Below are 19,513 nucleotides of genomic sequence, written 5' to 3'. Positions count from 1 at the left end.
GATTTGGAGCCTTGAAAATGAAAAAATGAATAAAGAATCGAAAAAATCGTTGCAAAATTTTTGCAGGCTCAAAAATTATTTTTTTGGGTATGCGTAGTAGAACATTTTTTTCCTGAGCCCAAATCCTATCGAAAAATCGATGACGCGATATAGGTTAGTAAATCGACCCAGTCTACTTATCATACCTGCCATGATACATATTACATACATACGAATTTTGGGAAATCCCGCTTTTCTGAAACCTGCTAACGTTCGAATCGCAAAACTGTTGAATAAATCACTCCAATATTCTGTATTGCAAAATGGTCTTTATTAGACTACTTTGGGTGTAGTAAAATTATACTTCACTTCGCAACTGATTGCGTGTTTAAATCAAACTGATTACTGATTGTTCATGCTGCGCTGCTTTTATACTCATCGTTGCTCCGTTCGCATATTTCTCCAAAGGTCTAGACATTTCACCTTCTAGAACTCTTGTAGCTCCTGCTTGGTAATTAGTTATATGAGTACATGCATATTTGTAGTTTTAGCCATATGCGTGTGTATGTGTGAGTAACTACTTCGGCTGATGACCACATCTGTGTGTGTGAGATAGCTCTTCATCGCCTTCTACATAAATGTTGCTAGCTTTAATGTGTAAATGTACATTAGAGTGGCTGCTTCATGTTTTTGTTGCTGTGTGATTATATACTAACAGCTTAGTGATGCTAATATTCGTGATGATGGGATGGGACAACCCTCGAGTATAAGAGAGGAATATTATTGGGAACACGAAGTATGTCTGTAAAGTTGGTATATATAATCTCGCAAAAAAATTGATCTCAGTAGCTTTTCAATGGTTCTGAAGTCCCTGAAAAGGAGAAAAAAGTTCTTTAAAATTACGCCGAATATTCACATATTTCACAAGTCAAACATTTTTAAGCACTTGAAAATTAAAAAAAGAGAAAATTATCTCCTTTTCAGGAAAACTAGAACTATTTGAAACCTACTTCCAACTTTACAGACATAGAAGAAGGAGATTTGTAGATGAGTTTGATGCATACATAAATAAGTTGAGCTGCTGAGATGACTGGTATTTAGTAGATGTGCGAATGCCGCTGGCAACAAAGGATGGGGGAATCCCCCTTCATTTCACCAGTCTGTTGAAAACGGAAGATGTATCCACATGCGGGATCTAGAAGAGTAAGATAACAAATGACCTACGATGTGGTTTAAGCCCACATATTTATGTAGCGTCAATGTGACCTGTGCACTATCTAGTACCTACAAGTTCAGTTTTTGCTAAAAAAGCAAAGTATTTAGTTTCTTATTATTCTCTATGCAAAGTTGAATATCTGAAGTCTGTTTTCCTACCTTATTCCGCTATTTAGTCTACAAATGAATTCATTAAAAAGTTGTATGCATAAGATCTAAGGATGTGACATAAATAAAAAATATATAAAACCTATACACAGGCTTATACATTTGTACTTGCAAATATTTGCTTAAATTATTTATACAAATGCTTAATTTAACATTTGTGTTTATATTCTCATCATACTCAAGTCATTTCATACCCATATGTGAACGGATGTTAATAAACAAATGTCAGCTTAAACAATAATTGTTGACTTGCACTGAAATGTGAATACATCATTGAATATTAAATCTAAACAACAATAATAAAAATACATAATATCTATATGTACTAACTACGTCTTAAATAATAGACATACATACATATGTATGTAGAAGTAATTGGAGATTGATAGGTACAATGTATTCGGGATGCCAAGTCAGGCATCTCTTACCCGATCCAACTTATCCGAGATCTTCGGAACTTTTCGGTTTTACGAATTATATAAAATTTTGTCTGAAATACTTATTTCATTTCAGTGAGATTGGAACAACATAATTTTCATAAGTCAACTATATTTTGTAGTTTACAAATCTTGGGAGCTAGACTGATAAAACAGAAAAATTGCTGCAGCGTACTGCGGAACATCTTTTGCAGGATGCTCTTGATCTAGATCTGCTAAGTTGACTCCTTTTACTGATATCACTTCTACTACTAAGTGTGTCATAGCAGCTATCTTTTTACGTGGGACCGCGCACAAACATGTGTGGCATTGTTTTATATTGGATGGAGTTATAACCAAATCCTACAAGCGAAACATGTACATGAATCTCTAGCCAGTATGTTAAAAAGCATTGCATAAATATCCTTAGAAGCAAATGTATTAATGCTGCACGGATGGTACAACTATTCTAAAGACATCCACCTCACGCGAATGGCAGTTCCCCGTAATATTGTCTCTGATCACAATATTCTAAATCCGGACCATAAAGAAAAACTTATAAAAGAATTTTCGATAGATAACTCTTGAAAAGGAGCAGGTCCTGAATTTAATAATTATTTAATAAATTTCAATTAAGTAGCCTATTTTATATTCGAATACCACAAAGTAAGGTTTGTGAGTTAAGGAACAATAATCTAAAACTGAGTTTAAAAAAAAAATAACTTAAAATTTGAGTTTTAACTCAAGGCCTATAACAATAATTTTTATGGTAATTATTGTTTTTTTAATTTTTCTACAATTGAAAAATTATTTTTCAATTTGGAATAGAAGATAGAAAATGTTTCAGACACCTGCATAGATGCGCGTAGATCCATTTCGAAGGTTCCTAAGCCTTCATCATTTGTAGGCTTTAGGCACCCTGCGCTAACCGTTTAACTACACAGCTAAGTCAAAAAGTTTTGTTGTAAGCCTTGAGCTCGAATTCGAAGCCGGAATCCTTTGCCAATCAAGCAAAAACAATTAGAGTTTTATATTTGTGTTTTGTTAGGCGTTTGTTTCTGTTTTTAAACTCAGCTGAGCAAGGCTCACAAAGTATATTAATTCACGGTAACCTATAATGACAAAAACTAGTCGAGATAAATATGAACTTCCATATATATTTATTCTCGGAAGAAAAAGAAATTCAGTAAGAGAATGAGTAAATTTTGAGGTATCTTGAAATTTGGTACGTAGGGTCGTTGGCACTCATCTCCGATCGATATTTAAAATGACCAAAATCGGACGATAGCTACGAAAACTTTTATGTTTTTAACATTTCAGAAAACAGGAAAAAACGTCCTATTTATTCGATAAATAATGTCCCTTGTTGTAAATTTTCGTAAATTTCCCTTTTGTAAAGATCTTTTCTAAAATATTATTGGTCATAAATCAATAACCGTTTAAGCTATCAACATAAAAATCGTCAGCTAGATTATTCTTAAAATAGGTTCTGGGCCTGCAAATATGAACGAAATGGCTTGATGACCATGCCCATATGTTTTCAAATATTAACCTTATAGCAATGCTATTTTACTTGCAAAGTGCTGTTGCAACACAAAAATGGAAAAGATAAAAAATTTTGAAAATGGGCGTAAGTACTAATAACCAATATCTATGCTTAAAATAACTTTATATCAATGATTTTTAATTCTTAATATGTATGTTATAAGAATAAACATGAAAAAATGTAATATTTAAAATATGTAGTAATTTTTGTCAAAAAGGGCCAAATAAATCCATAACTCTTCACTTCCATACACATCTTAAGTAAAAGTTTAAAACTCAAAAAAAAAAAAATATTTTGCTTTTATATTTCAAACGCATAGGGATAACTAATTTTAAGCCCTTAGCCAAAATCTTCTTTCTCCTTATCATCTATGCTATAGTGAAACCGTAGATCCGTCACTGGTGTGTAGGTATATTTGCATTTCAATATTCTCCATCACTTTAAATGTTCAATCTATAATTTAGTATTCGATTTGCATTCACTTACCTCTGATTTAACTCTTCTGTCATTCGTAATTCAGGATCCGAACAAATTCCACAGGCACCATAAAAGTTGGCGTTTTGTTGTTCTATGAAAATACAGCAAAAGGTATCCACGACACGATTTTTGCTGATTTGCTATTTTACACTTGACGGTTCTACAGTTGTTGTTTTTGTTGTTGCTTGCTTGATATACATATATGTATGTATAGTATTGAAGTTGTTTGTATGTTCTTAAAATAATTTGAATTTGGTTTGAATTTTATTTTTATTTAGATTATAATGCACATGCACACTGCAATGAACTACCAAGAATTAGATTAACTTCACGAAAAGGCAAAGAAAGTTTTATTGAAAAATGGCTGTAGAGGCGAAAATCAATATGCGCGCAATGTTTTCCTTTGACGCATTCATTCAAATGCACATTTACACACAAACAAATATATGTATATTTATACATATATGTAAGGCAACCCTTATGATAAGTGTTGAGTGACCATAACATCAATCATTAAATATTAACCACGTCAATTTTTTGACCACACCAATCACTCACAATGAGGGTTACCTTCATAAACGTCACTTTGAATGACGCCAATTAATTTCGCGCATTCAACTCGTCAAGAAGCAAAAGTTTTCAGCAGCTCACATATATATTAAATTTCTAAGTTTGTGAACATTTTTATATTCAACAAATAAAATTTTAAAAAGACTATGTTTAAAGAGTAAAGTTCATCAGTTTCTTGTTTTGGTATTGAAAGCGGTGTGTGTGCGAGAAGTCTACGCAATTAATATTGTGTGCCTTACTTAAGTTGCGTTAAAGCGTTTGGGCGATAACCTGCGTCAACTACGACGCAAGAATAAAGATGACCACGATGGTCATCTTACATGGCGACCGTGGCCATGCCTGCGGCAAAAACTGGCGTCGGGGAAGGAAAAAATTCCCTGCACTACAAAAGCAGCATAATTAAAAATAAAATCTGGAAGAATATGTGCGTGGTGGTTGCGACGATAAAGTGCGTGGTGGTTGTGCCAATATGAAGAAAATTTGTTTGCAAAATTCATAAAATATATGCAAAAAAGAAAATTACTCGAAGTAAGATAATTTCAAAACTTTACGAAAAATTACAAAAAAAATACAAAAATATATAAAATTCCAAAAAAAATATAAAATTTCAAAAAAATACAAAAAAAAGTTATAACATTATAAAAAGACTACAAAAAAAAAAATTCTACAAAATTACAAAAAGTCTACAAAAAAAAAAAATTACAAAATTTCAAAAAGGCTACTAACAATTTTTTAATAAAACTTCAAAAATACAAAATCATAAAATTGCAAAACCTACAAAACAAATATAAAATTCCAAAAAAAATACGAAAAAAAAATACCTAAAATTTCAAACAAAAAGCCACAAATGGCAAAATGGACTATATAAAATATATACATTTTTTGGACAAATCCAAAAGAAATTTAAAAATACAATTTTTAATAAACATAAATTTGGAAATTCCACAAAACCTACGACATTTTGTAGTGTTACATACATACATACATGCATATGGAAATATTAATTTTTGAACTGGCTGTACCACGCCATAACGGTGGAACTAAAAATACAACCACCAGTGACGCCTTTAATAAGCACCGTTAATAGCGGTAAAACATCACCGACACGCCATTTACTTATCCTACTCATCATCCTAAAATTCATCAAAATTCCGAGAACAATTAGAAGGAGAGAAAGAGAGGCAAGAAGCGGAAAAGATTCACTTAGTAACGCCAGCAAAGGAAGACAACAACAACAAATTTCAGCAGTATACAAGCAAAGGCAGCAAGCAAAGCAGAAAAAAGGGCGGTACAGTACCATAATATATACGTATATAAAATTTTAACTTTGTACATACGTAGGTAGTTTGGCTTTCTCAGTATATATACATGTATACTATAAACTTAGCAACAATTTTTCGTAATACACATGTAGCCTTCGCATGTAGCAACACAATTTGACACTTTTGATTATAAACATACTTTTCTTAAACATTTGTTTACTTCGCATGTAGCAACACAATTTGACACTTTTGATTATAAACATACTTTTCTTAAACATTTGTTTACTACGCATGTAGCAACACAATTTGACACTTTTGATTATAAACGTACTTTTCTTAAACATTTGTTTACTACGCATGTAGCAACATACTTTTTCTACTTTAAAGACAATAACATGTTAAACTAATTAAATTAAGAAATTGAATTTTTCAAATTACTTACATACATAAAATTATTATATTGAAATATAAACATTCAAATTTCGAAAAAATTCAAATGTACATTAAACAAAGTAATTTCAAATATACGCCCACCACATGCAAATTATCACGCATATATTACTATATTCTTTCTTTTTCAAACATTAACATGGAACTCGAATTTTTTTATTTTAAATGCGAACACTGCTTCGTAATAAATACAATCGGAAAAATATTTTTTCAAATTTAAACATTTTTTTTAAAACCTTTTTGAAACGCAAATTATACATCAATTCTATATGTATAATACCAAAAATATCAAATCTTTTCGCCAAAAGTTTGCGATAATTATTCGAAGCTAATCAATTTTGAAATCTCTCATTGACTTCAAATATCAATATAGACAGGTTACAGTCACATAATGGTAATGGTGAAAATTTATTTTATCGGTGGAAGCTTACTTTTCTCTTTTTCCAATTATTTCTTCGGAAATTAAGCATCATAGATGTCTAAACATTTACATATTTTTTTTTGCAACAAATACAGTGCCATTCAAATAGTTAACAATTCCTTCGAAGCATCACACGAATACAGTGTATTCCAAATATTTCAACATATCTTACATTTGCGACTCTTTTCAAACTGTGCATTATATACAGTGTCTTTCAAATATCCCAACAGTTTTTTCTCTTTGCATTATTAAACGAATACAGTGCGGTTAAAATATTTCAACATTCACTTGCATTTACAAAATAAGTTTTAAATACAGTGCCTTTCGAATATGCGAATCTTTACCATTTACCAATTAACTCATCGATTTTGAATATTTCGAATATTCTCTGATTTTTAAACAAAAAAAAAAAAAATTTTTTTAAATTACAAAACACAATTACTGAGCGAATGAATAGTTTCAAATTCACTCTTATATAAACAGTGCCTACAGCGTTAGTTTTAACATTTTTCCGAATTTTTTATGAAACATTTTTTTTTCTGCCACGGAGGTAAACATTTTCAATAAATGTAATAAAGTTTTCAGATGTCAGTTGTCAAATGTCAGATTTTGATTCCAATTTCAAAAATTTACGCTCTAATTTCACTAAAGTTACTAAACGAGTTTTAAATAACCGATCTATCTCAGCGAAAAAATCAATAGAATATGAAGATGCTTTAATTAAAAGCTATAACCAAATCATAATACAAGTAAATTCATATTTTGAAAATCGAGATAAGCCTAGTTCAATAATCGAAAGTTTGTCAAAGTGCAGAGAACAACTCACTAAATGTTTTTCTAGAATTAACTGCAATATAAAAATACCCAAAGATCTTTCTGAATTAATACAAGAAAGCGAATCAAGTTCGGATTTTGACACTGAGGAAGAATTATCCGACGCATCGACAACTTCAGCTTACAAAGCTAGTATTATTAAAAAAAGTCACGTATCTTTTCTTGAGGATTTCCCTGGATTTTCCAATTCACTCCACAATAATAATTTAGACACAATTAGCGAAGAACAACCAACAATGGCGACTTCAGAGCAAAAGAAAACTTTTATTACTATGTGTGCATCCATAATTAGAGAAAACTACAGCGGCGATCCGCTTTCACTTGCATCCTTTATAGATAAAATAGTTTTGATAGAAGATTTGATGGAAGAAAATTTGACAAATACTTTCATTTCGTTTATAAAATCCAAGTTAGAAGGGAAAGCGCGTGAGGCAATTCCAAATGAAGTAACAACAATTCAACAAATAAAAGATGCATTAAAAGGTAGAATAAAACCTGACAACTCAAAAGTTGTTGCAGGAAAAATTGCATCGTTAAAAGTTTTTAATAATAATCATACTGAATTCGCTAAACGTGTTGAGGAACTCTCCGATGCTTTAGAACGATCATTAGTTATAGAAGGAATGACTCAGGAAAAAGCGCACGAAATGGCAGTCAAACAAACCGTCAACGTTTGTCGGCTTAACACTCGCTCAGACCTAGTAAAATCAATTTTAGCGTCAACTACGTTTACTGATTCTAAGGATGTAGTTGCGAAAATGATCGTAGAACAAAATAACCAAACAAGTGAAAGGCAGGTACTAGCGTTTAGATCACGTCATAACAGGCAAAATAATAGTTTTCGAGGTAACGTCAGGTCAAATCAATATAATAGGAACAACTTTTCGAGGTACAACAACAATTTTAACAGAAACAACAATAGCAATTATAGGCATAATAACAACAATAATTATGGCTCGCGAAATAATGGTAATTTTCGAAATAATAGCAGGCCCGTAAACAGAAACAACAGCAATAACAACAGTAACAACAACAATCGACGTTCAAATACTACAAATAACGCTAGTGTACGCACTTTAAACGCCAACGGCCCTCAGGAGCGAACACTGGGGGACCAGAATCTGAATTAAATAACGTTTTTCAAAATAAATCAATTTATTGTTTAAACCTGAACTACTCAGATTTTATCGAACTGAATTGCAATGACTCTTTTAAAACATGTACTTTCTTAGTAGATACACAGGCTGATATATCAATTATAAAACTTTCAAGTTTAAAACAAAATGTTTCTATAAATAACAACAATATTATAAATATAACGGGTGTTACGACAGATACAGTTTCAACATTGGGTACCATTAAAACAGAACTTTTTTATTCAAATTTTTCAATTCCACATACTTTAAATGTAGTAGATGACAAATTCAACATACCGTCAGATGGTATTTTAGGCAAAGACTTTTTGAAAAAATACAATTGCATCATAGACTATGCAAACGAGAGCATAACAATTGGCATTGGCAAAAATATTCATAAAATTTCAATTTTACATAATACAACCGATAATACATTGATAATTCCTCCTAGATGCGAAGTTTATCGCTTATTTAAGCTGAAAAAATCTAAACATCCAGTTTTCATAGACGCACAGGAAATTTGTAGTGGTGTGTTCACCGCAAAGTGTATTGTTGACACTAACAATCCGATAATAAAGGTATTAAACGTCACTGACGAGGTAAAATACGTAAGAAATTGTAACATAGTTACGGATGAAATCACCAACTATAACGTGTATAAAATCAATGATCTTTCAAAAGATTCGAAAAGGTCAGAGGAATTAAAATCAATTTTAGAAAAACAAATGCCAAATTATGCCAAACCAAAACTTCTCGATTTATGTCTAAAATATGATGATATTTTTGCACTAAAGACCGATCGTATGACACTTAACAACTTTTATGAACAGAAATTACGATTGACAGATACAAATCCTGTTTACATAAAAAACTACCGTTTACCATACTGTCAGAGAGAGGAAATTAATAAACAAGTTGATAATTTATTGCAAAACGATCTTATAGAACACAGCTATTCCAACTATAATAGTCCATTGATACTTGTGCCAAAGAAAAATCCAAATGGACAGAAATCCTACAGGATGTGTGTTGACTTTAGAGCCGTAAACAAAAAATTGATAGCAGACAAATTCCCACTTGCACGAATAGACGATATTCTTGATAATCTAGGCAGAGCCAAATATTTTTCTACATTGGATCTGTATTCAGGTTTTCACCAAATCCCATTAAATAAAGATTCTAGAGACATCACTTCATTCAGCACTGATCGTGGTGCTTTTCGATGGAAAGTTTTACCATTCGGCTTAAACGTAGCTCCGAATTCATTCTCAAGAATGATGTCAATTGCCTTTTCAGGAATTTCTCCAAACCAAGCCTTTTTATATGTCGATGATCTTATAGTCATTGGGTGTAGCGAAGCTCACCATCTTAAAAATTTAGAACAAGTCTTTCAAACATGCAAAAAATTTAATTTGCGTCTCAATCCCGAAAAATGCAACTTCATGCGTTCAGAAGTCACTTTCCTAGGACACAAATGTTCGTCAAAAGGTCTACTTCCAGACGATTCCAAAATAATTGCAATAAAGAAATATCCGAAACCTTCCGATAAAGATGCAGTAAGACGATTCGTGGCATTCGCCAATTATTACAGAAGGTTTATACCAAATTTTGCTTCCATAGCAGCACCTTTAAATAAACTTAGCAGGAAAAGAGTAGAATTTAAATGGGATGAGCCATGTGATATAGCATTTGAAAAACTCCGAAAATCTTTAATTTCTCCTCAAATTCTCCAATACCCAGACTTCAAAAAGGAATTTATAATTACTGTCGACGCTTCAAAAATTGGTTGTGGTGCCATTTTAAGTCAAAATAAAGATGGCATTGACTTACCAATTTGTTTCGCGTCCAAATCATTTAATAATTCAGAACAAAAGAAATCAATAATTGAGTTAGAGCTTTTAGCTATATTTTTTGCAATAAAACAGTTCAGACCATACGTATATGGCACACACTTTACAGTCAAGTCCGATCATCGTCCATTAGTTTACTTGTTCAATATGAAAGATCCCTCTTCAAAACTTTCACGTATCAGACTTGAACTGGCAGAGTACAACTTCACTATTGAATACATAAAAGGTAAAACGAACGTAGGAGCAGATGCACTCTCTCGCATCACAATAGAAGAAATAAAAAATTCAGGAACATCAATTTTAGCAGTACAGACAAGATCACAGACAAAACAAGAACAATTAATGCAACAAGAAATACTCAAAGAAGAAAAAGTAAAAGAAAACATAAAATTACAAGTTTATGATAATTTTTCAAACAAATTTTCAAAGAAAATACCCAGAGTAAAATCCCAAATAAGTTATGATAAAAGTGGTAAAATTACGAATTTTGAATTAAATGCGCATCTAAAACACAAAAAGACAATGAAATCAAATAAATTTAAACAATCATTAAAAATTAAGAACTTAATTCATACAGTAGAATTAAAACACAAAAAAATTGTTTTTAATTATAAAAATTAAATTTAAGTCCTACTTTAGAATTAGACTTTAGAATTTCATTTTTAATTTAGATCTAAACATAGATGTAGATTTAAATTTAGTTTAACAGTCTTAAACTTTTATTAAGATAAAATACATCACGTTTGGGACAGAAGAATTTGGCCAATTCTTCTTTTCCAAAGGGGGATGATGTAAGGCAACCCTTATGATAAGTGTTGAGTGACCATAACATCAATCATTAAATATTAACCACGTCAATTTTTTGACCACACCAATCACTCACAATGAGGGTTACCTTCATAAACGTCACTTTGAATGACGCCAATTAATTTCGCGCATTCAACTCGTCAAGAAGCAAAAGTTTTCAGCAGCTCACATATATATTAAATTTCTAAGTTTGTGAACATTTTTATATTCAACAAATAAAATTTTAAAAAGACTATGTTTAAAGAGTAAAGTTCATCAGTTTCTTGTTTTGGTATTGAAAGCGGTGTGTGTGCGAGAAGTCTACGCAATTAATATTGTGTGCCTTACTTAAGTTGCGTTAAAGCGTTTGGGCGATAACCTGCGTCAACTACGACGCAAGAATAAAGATGACCACGATGGTCATCTTACATATATACACATTTATATATTTAAATACTGCATTCGAAAGAGAATTTTGTTTTTGTTTTAAGAATGGCCCTAAGACAATCAGAGCTTTGTACGGGCTAATCGATCATTGTGGCCATCAACTTGTTAGTCAATCCGTCCATCAGTCATTCGATTTTGCAATAGACATCATAAAAGTTACTTATGTTATGGCGAGCTGGCAAGCCACATGCAACTATGTACATATGTACTAGGGTGGTTACAAGGTATATGGTGAATTTTAATTTTTGTTCTATCTTTCGGGGCACCCTCCTTAAATATGCTAATAGATCAGAAAAGGATTATTGCAAAGTTTCAGGCCAATCCGATAATGTTAACACGTGCCTCATTGAGGTCAAAGTAGGAAAAACAGCGATTTTTCAGAAACATTTTTTTGTGTTTCGTCAGTAAAAGTGAAACCATTTATGCCAGGAACTTGACTCGTATACCATTGAATATTGCAATATCCAGAGACGTTTGCATGGAAATTAAAAATTAGGGATATCCACTATTACCTGATCTGATAAAAGCTAAATACTGCTAAAAATAACCGTTTTATAAAAATATTATTCAAATCAAAATCAATACAAATAAAATTACCTATCGAATGGTGTACGAGTCAAGTTCTTGGCATAAATGGTTTCACTTTTACTGGCAAATACAAAAAAATTTTTCTGAAAAATCGCTGTTTTTCCTAACTTTGACCTCAATGAGGCATGTGTTAACATTATCGGATTGGCCTGAAACATTGTATGTATCATTTTCTAATCTATTGGCATATTTTATGGGGGTGCCCCAGCGGAAAATCTAAAATTGATTTCTTCTGGCCACCCTAATATGCACGTATACATACATAGTTGCCACATTTAAAACCATTTCAAATTCGAGTTTAGATGACCACATTTCCCTTCCCCTAATCCATTATTTGCCGTCATCCAGTAGTTTTACAGCTCCGGCTCCCCCTCAATTCTCATGGGAATGCTCTGGATCATTGAGAGACTTGAGAAGCAGATGTCATGATATTTTCGCACACGTTAAATGTGATAGGTAGATGTCGCTGCTGTTTTTCATTTGACTCATACGGCAAAAGGCTAAGCAGAGGCATCTATTTTTGAAAAAGTAGGTTTATTAAAGGCAGCGTTGCCAAACTAAAGACAAGTAATTAACAAATTATCTGGCTCACAAATTGAACCAGACTTCTATCTGGATTTATCTGGCTCAAATCGTTGTTGTTGCATTTACATGCAAAATTATTTATCTGGCTCAGGCTTTTGCCACCGGATGACGGCAATTATATGCAACGCTTTTAACCAAAACAAAATTGCACTTTTTCTTTTCTTTGTTAACTTTATTTTTCCCTTTTGTTGGTATTTTATGCATACATAGGTTATAATACATAGAAACACGTTCCTACAACCCGCTCATTATTAAAAACTACTTTGGAGTTGCTGCTAGCGTGGCGTTTGTTGTTTCTCTTATGATCGCTTCGGTCCCTCTTGCAAAATATATTAGAGGTTTGTACTGTTATGCTCTCAGCTGCTTTTATCTTAAATTTTAGTTTGTTAATTTTAAATGAAAACTTGTATAAAAAATCAATTAATTTTAAAGAGAAAATTTTAATTAAATTATTATCGTTTTACTAAGAATTTCTTTAATTATTTCAATGTGACCCAAATAACCTTGCAGGAAAAATGGGATACAGTCATGCAAAGCGGGAAGTTTCGCACTACAGGTCTAACGCCGCTCCGAGCTTTTGAAAGAACAGCGCTTAAATCTGAACTATGTATAAGTACATATGTATTTTAATTAATGAATCAGCAGAAACTATCATAGATCAACCCACGATTTAATAAGTTAAGAACGCGTGGTAAAGGCATGCAAAAGGGGATAATTAATTAATAAATTTCTGTGGTGGTATTTCCACACAAAAGTACCAACATTGCTTATAATGGAAATCTGAACACAAATTAAAAATTTTCAACAAAATTTGCAATACAACCTTAGCGAAAATATATAAATTGCATTCTTTTGAATTCGCATAACACACTTATAAAACAATGTTTTAAGTTTAAAATTTGACTTTTTAAAACCAAATTTTTGTTAAGGTTGACGGTCTGCTGTCAAATGCTTCAGTGGTGCAAGTACATAATTGCATGCACGAGGCACGTGAGCGTTATAATGAGTACCACTATTGAAAAGTACAACATTTTTTGAATGGAACGAGAGTGGGGTTTTGTTGTATTTCGAAAGTCGATAACTTCGCAAAATCTTAGAACCAGTACACGTTTGCTGATTTTTACCTTCATAATATAATTCTCTGAGTTTTTAAACGTAATATATGAATATCAAATTAAGGTTTGTCAATTACTTTATATAAACTGCGTGCATGCAATGGTTTAAAAAAAAAATTCAAATGCAACGTGGCAGTTCTAAGAATTATCCAATTCGAGTGAAATTTAGCACGAAATATTTTAAGATCACTGTTTATTATATTCCGGTCGACAAAGCTAATATTTACAAAAAAGTATTTATAACGAGCGGCTTAATGAAAACGTTATACGAATGGCAAATAAACCACAAGGATTATAATTATGTACATAACTTTTATCTCTGCAGCGATGTTTTTTTAGTCAAAAACCGAATTGAACCTGTTTGGACGCTCCACTTTTTAAACGATTTTATTTAGCTTAACTCTGCGTAGCGGTCGTGCCATTGTTTACAATTTTTGTAATTAAAAATTAAGTAACTTCGCGATAAGCTACAAGCTTGAAACTTGGAATATAGTTCAGAACCCGATGAAAATGGTAAAGGCATGGTAAAGACAATGCAATAATAAGAAAAAAACTCCGATAGATGGTGCATGGATCGAAATATTTCTAAAATCGTATTTGTGTTCCGATTTGGTTCATATTTGAAACACATAATACATACATGAATAGAAAGCGACCTGTGATGTCCGATTTGGCTCATATTTGGAACAAACATTACATACAGTCCGGTTGAAGTGGCATCAAAATACTTTGGAGTTCGAGGAGAGACAATATGTGGCGCTGAGTCGAGCAAAGTCTTTGGAAGGATTATGTATTGAGGACTTAGATTGTAACAAATTGTCAGGAAAGAGTCCTTGTAATAATGAGTCACTAAATGAACTAAATAGAATGAGAAACAATAGGCAATTAAATAAAGACTAAACACTTGAAAATAAAATAGTTAAAAAAAAAATTTTAGTTAAACGGTTTTATTGAAAACAATACTTACATTAAGTAATAGTAATACTAAAAGCTAGAAAATAATTAGGTAGGTCCTAGGTACAAGTCATCACACTTCTCATCAATCTCGGGCGTTGATGAGACAATTAAATGAAAGCGTTGGACACGTCAAATACTACATACTATAAATGCAAGATGGCGCCCACCGTGGTGTGCTGGTAGCGTGCTCCGCCTACCACACCGTATGCCCTGGGTTCACACCTCGGGCAAAGCAACATCAAAATTTCAGAAATAAAGTTTTTCAATTAGAAGAAAATTTTTCTAAGCGGGGTCGCCCCTCGGAAGTGTTTGGCAAGCGCTCCGGGTGTATTTCTGCCATGAAAAGCTATCAGTGAAAACTCATCTGCCTTGCAGATGCCGTTCGGAGTCGGCATAAAACATGTAGGTCCCGTCCGGCCAATTTGTAGGGAAAATCAAAAGGAGCACGACGCAAATTGGAAAAGAAGCTCGGCCTTAGATCTCTTCGGGGGTTATCGCGCCTTACATTTATTTTATTTATTTATAAATACAAGACAAACGACAACAACAGATCAGAACGAAAATCGACACTGATGATGCCACAACGCCGAAACCGGTTTGTCTCGAAAGCAAATTTGACAAGGGATGACGGAAAATCGTTCCAATATACATCATTTATCCATTCTGTCGGAAAATCAACAAAACAAAATAAGTCATAAATTCAAAGCTTTGTTGTCAGAATCAGAAATTGCGAGGTAGAGTAAGTTTTTTTTGCGATTAAAGGGTCATGACCCCTATCCTATTTCAAACGATTGTATAACAAATTAAACTTCCTAATTCTACTAATTTATGATTCACAGAAACATAAATTCGTATTTTAATTACAAGATTTTGATGTATTTAAAATATTTTTAACCAAAAAAAAAATTGTTTAAATTTTTTTTATTTTGTGTTCAAACAGCTTTATAAGTAGAAACAACATTATTTTTTCGCAGTTTTCTAAGTACTTTAAGAGAAAATAAAGTCGGTAAAAGTCTAGTTGAGGGGTCCTAATACGCTACCAAAAATATCGAGAGAGGGTCAAACGACGCAAAACTATATCCGCGCAAAACACTTATGTTCACTTTTTTTTGTGGGTACCACAACATTACAACAACCACATGATAATCGCCAACTTCAACTCCAAATATCTCCGGACAGAGATAAAATTATTGTTGTCGAGGTCAAGACGCGTCGTTTGACACCTCTCTCGTTATTTTTGGTAGCGTATTACTAGACCTTTACCAAAAAGTCAACCAAAAATGGGGATTTTCTTCTAACCCATGTGTAAAATTGGTTTGTATGAAGAGCTCATATTTGGTGTGTGTAAAATCTAGATGCCTACAATTTTTTGGTCCGCCCTAATACATTCCATACATTCAACCACAAATACCTTCTTTATATTTGTTAGTCGTGTTGGTTTTGTGAAAGAAATAAGAGAAGCAGTTTTAACTCGAAGAAATTAATTGGAAACAAAATATGAAACAAATAGAAAGCGACATTTGTCTAATATTCGTGTAAAATGGTGGAATATGAGAAAACTGAAAAAATAAGAATAATTAATTAATTATAACGAAACAAAAAAAAACTTTTGGAAATTAAGTTTGGAGGATACAAAACTGTCTATTGATTGTTAGCTATAATTTCTAAGTAAAAGTCACAGTGTATCGAGTCGTATATAAAATTTGTCCAAGGCGCTAGAAGAGCAGCTCGGCCTTAATCTAACGCTAACTACTAATTTTTTTATTAATTTTTATCTTTACTTTAATTGCATTATTTCAACATTAACTTCAAGAAAGCACATAAATTTTTATTAGCCATCTTGCTTACTATATTTTACAGACATATGTATTTTTATATATACATACATAGCTAAGCAGCTTTAAATTCCAAGAGTATCGACATGGATTAGAAATGTCAATCCCGGAATGTCGGTCTTTTTTAGTGTCCGGTTTTTTGGGAACTAGTCCTTCTAGCATCTTAACAAATATAAGAAATGGGGGTACGAAAGTCGCCTTTCGTAGCAAAGGATTAAAAAATCATAGCGTTTACAGCACTTTTTTTTTAATGGGTAGCTGGAAAATTTCATGTAATTCTTTAAACTTTGAGCATTTTCGCATTTAAAAACCTGCTTTTATAAAATGAAATACTATATATTAAAAAAGTCGCTAAAAGTATTTTGCAATAGAAAATATTGCGAACATTTTGGAAAAATTAAAGGTCGAACACCTTTGTGTATTTATTTATTGGTTCACTGTGTAACTTAAAGTAACGTTATTTACTCTGCTGGACGAAATTGTTTGTATCATTTTCCTAAGAAGCTGGGCCAAATCTCCTCGGACTTGAATCACGCCAAGTATTTATTTTTTACTTCCTTTATTTTAGGTTGGGAGATTCTTGCAATATATTTTTGAGTAACATCCCTTGGAAAACGCATGGAAACCCAATTGGAAATTTAATATGAGGGGATACAACTTTGCCAGGTGGTCTAAGTATCGTGAAAATTCTAAGAAACATCGGATCTTGGAAATTTCGCTTTCGAGTTTTAAGGAGCTTTCCGGTAACCTGAATCTTTGAACTTAGCTTCGGGCTCTATTAGGTTCTAATATTTGGGATAAAAGAGCTACCAAGAAGTCCATTTACAACGTTTGGAATCTTGCGACTGCTATTTGAGTAACTTCCCGTAGAGCCTTAAGGAACTTCCCGATTGCCCAATAACCTCAAACTTTGAATATAGCTTCGGGCTCTATTAGGTTGTAATTTTAAGGATAAAAGAGATTCCTAGATGGAGCAGAAGTCGAGATGGTGCGTAAAAATCTATTTAGAATTCTGGAATCTTGCGATAGATTTTCAAGTAACTACTCATTCAGCTAAAAACATGAAACCTTACTCCTTGATAATGCAACAAAAGAAAAAAATAAAAAGAAGATAAACATTTTTAAGGCCTTCCTCTATACAAACGAACAAGAGGAAACGAAAAATGTCTCTTTAAAAAAAGACAAAATTTTGCCAACTTTGATATTCATATTTTAACATCACCACATGTAGGTCCCGTCCGGCCAATTTGTAGGGAAAATCAAGAGGAGCACGATGCAAATGGGAAGAGAAGCTCGGCCTTAGATCTCTTCGGAGGTTATCGCGCCTTACATTTATTTTATTTTTTTACCTTTCTATTGGTTCCTAGTAAAAATTTTGACAATGTATATGTTAAAACTTGAATATCAAAGTTCGACAAGATTATGTCTTTGTTTGAAGAGACATTTTACTTTTATTCGGGTCCATTTATGTATATAAAGAAAGTACTTAAAAATTAAAAAAAAAACTTTTTGTGGAATAAAATGTTCATTATCAATTGTTTTATCAATGTTTTTGCTTGTGGTATGTTTTTGTTTATATAATTTTGTAGTTTATATCCCTGAAGACGGTTACCGCTGAGTATATATCGGATGATTTTCAAAGGAAACTTGTTTTTTCTTTTATTTTAATTCACCTCGAACCGGCAAAACAAATATAAATAACAAAAACTTTTTGTTATCTATTTTTCAGTTGGAGTTTCATTAGAAGTATTAATTCATATTTTTGAAGCTAAGCAGTTGCAAAATAATGTATATCCAAATCCTGGGAGATCTCGGCAATCTCGGGACTACAAAAATTTAAAAAAGGTATTCCTAATATAGATACAAATTTACATTTAAATACAAAACACATGTATGACGCCGTCGACGCCAATACTCAACTTAAAGTAGGAGCAAAGCCATGTCCCCACTTCGCTGACCAAACAACTCAAACCAAGCCGAACACAAAAGTGCCAATCATGAATAAAGAGACATGAAAAAAATATTTACTCAACATATGAGCTCATACATAAATAAGTTAGTAAATAAATAAAATTATTAAACTTATGTATTCGACAAATGCATGCAAACCTTTACAACGCGGATCTACGACAAGAAAGAAGCGCAAGTGAGCAGGGCAATGAAATACATAAAATATTAGCATAAATCCGAAATAACATTTAATTTTATTTACAATAACTGTAATGTGCTACGAATCTAGTGGGCTCTCTATAAATATAATGAGGTTAAATTTTTTTTTAAATGATTGTTTTTGAGTGGAGTTTCTTATTTGTTGTTAATATCAATATAAAACAAATGTCTCTTAGCTGGTAGGACTAAGTACCATGGCAGCCAAAAAAGCTGCATTCAGCTCGCAAAGATGAATTTATATACTATTTTCTGTTGTTTTATAGATGCATTATTTTTTTGTTTCTCGGCGAAATATTTGAGTTTGCTTCGATTCTAGGGTTTAGCCTTCGTAATTGCTTTTTGAAACTCTGTATATTTGTATCTGCTGGAGATTAGCTTGAGTTATTCCATTATGTTGAAATTCTGGAATGGATCGATTCCGTATTTTTGTTCTCCATTCATCCCCTTCAAATTAAAAAAATTATTTTTTTTTGTCGAAAAAATTACAATGCCAATATAAGGAAGTTTTGCACATTGGTTTTGGTGGCCATGTTAGCCATTTGCCTCTTACTGGCACTATGAAGTTATATAAAATCGTACTACCACAGCGGATTGCAAAATTTTTCATTGTTTTCTAGGGGATTTTTCTTAATGAGCACTTAAATTCATCATTCATATTCATCACATATGGCGATGATAAAAGACGGTACAGCAAGAGTAAAAGAGGC

General features: G+C 32.3%; 1 protein-coding gene across 7 annotated transcripts in view; it reads right to left on the bottom strand.

Annotated features, from left to right (window-relative positions):
* The window catches only part of conu (Rho GTPase-activating protein conundrum), a 203,495-nt gene that overhangs the window by 176,620 nt on the left and 7,362 nt on the right, over nucleotides 1–19,513 (bottom strand). For 3 of the 7 annotated variants that reach the window (XR_010951042.1, XR_010951043.1, XR_010951044.1), the window contains exon 2: nucleotides 3,811–4,108. The exons of the other annotated variants lie outside the window; for them this stretch is intronic. The gene's annotated coding sequence lies outside the window, so the exon portion shown is untranslated. The remainder of the gene's footprint in view (nucleotides 1–3,810; nucleotides 4,109–19,513) is intronic. 7 annotated transcript variants of the gene reach the window in all.

This window comes from Eurosta solidaginis, chromosome 3, assembly GCF_040869045.1.
Source record: "Eurosta solidaginis isolate ZX-2024a chromosome 3, ASM4086904v1, whole genome shotgun sequence".
Lineage (NCBI taxonomy): Eukaryota > Metazoa > Arthropoda > Insecta > Diptera > Tephritidae > Eurosta > Eurosta solidaginis.
The sequence above is the reverse complement of the archived record's forward strand: the minus strand, read 5'-3'. Positions and strand labels throughout refer to the sequence as shown.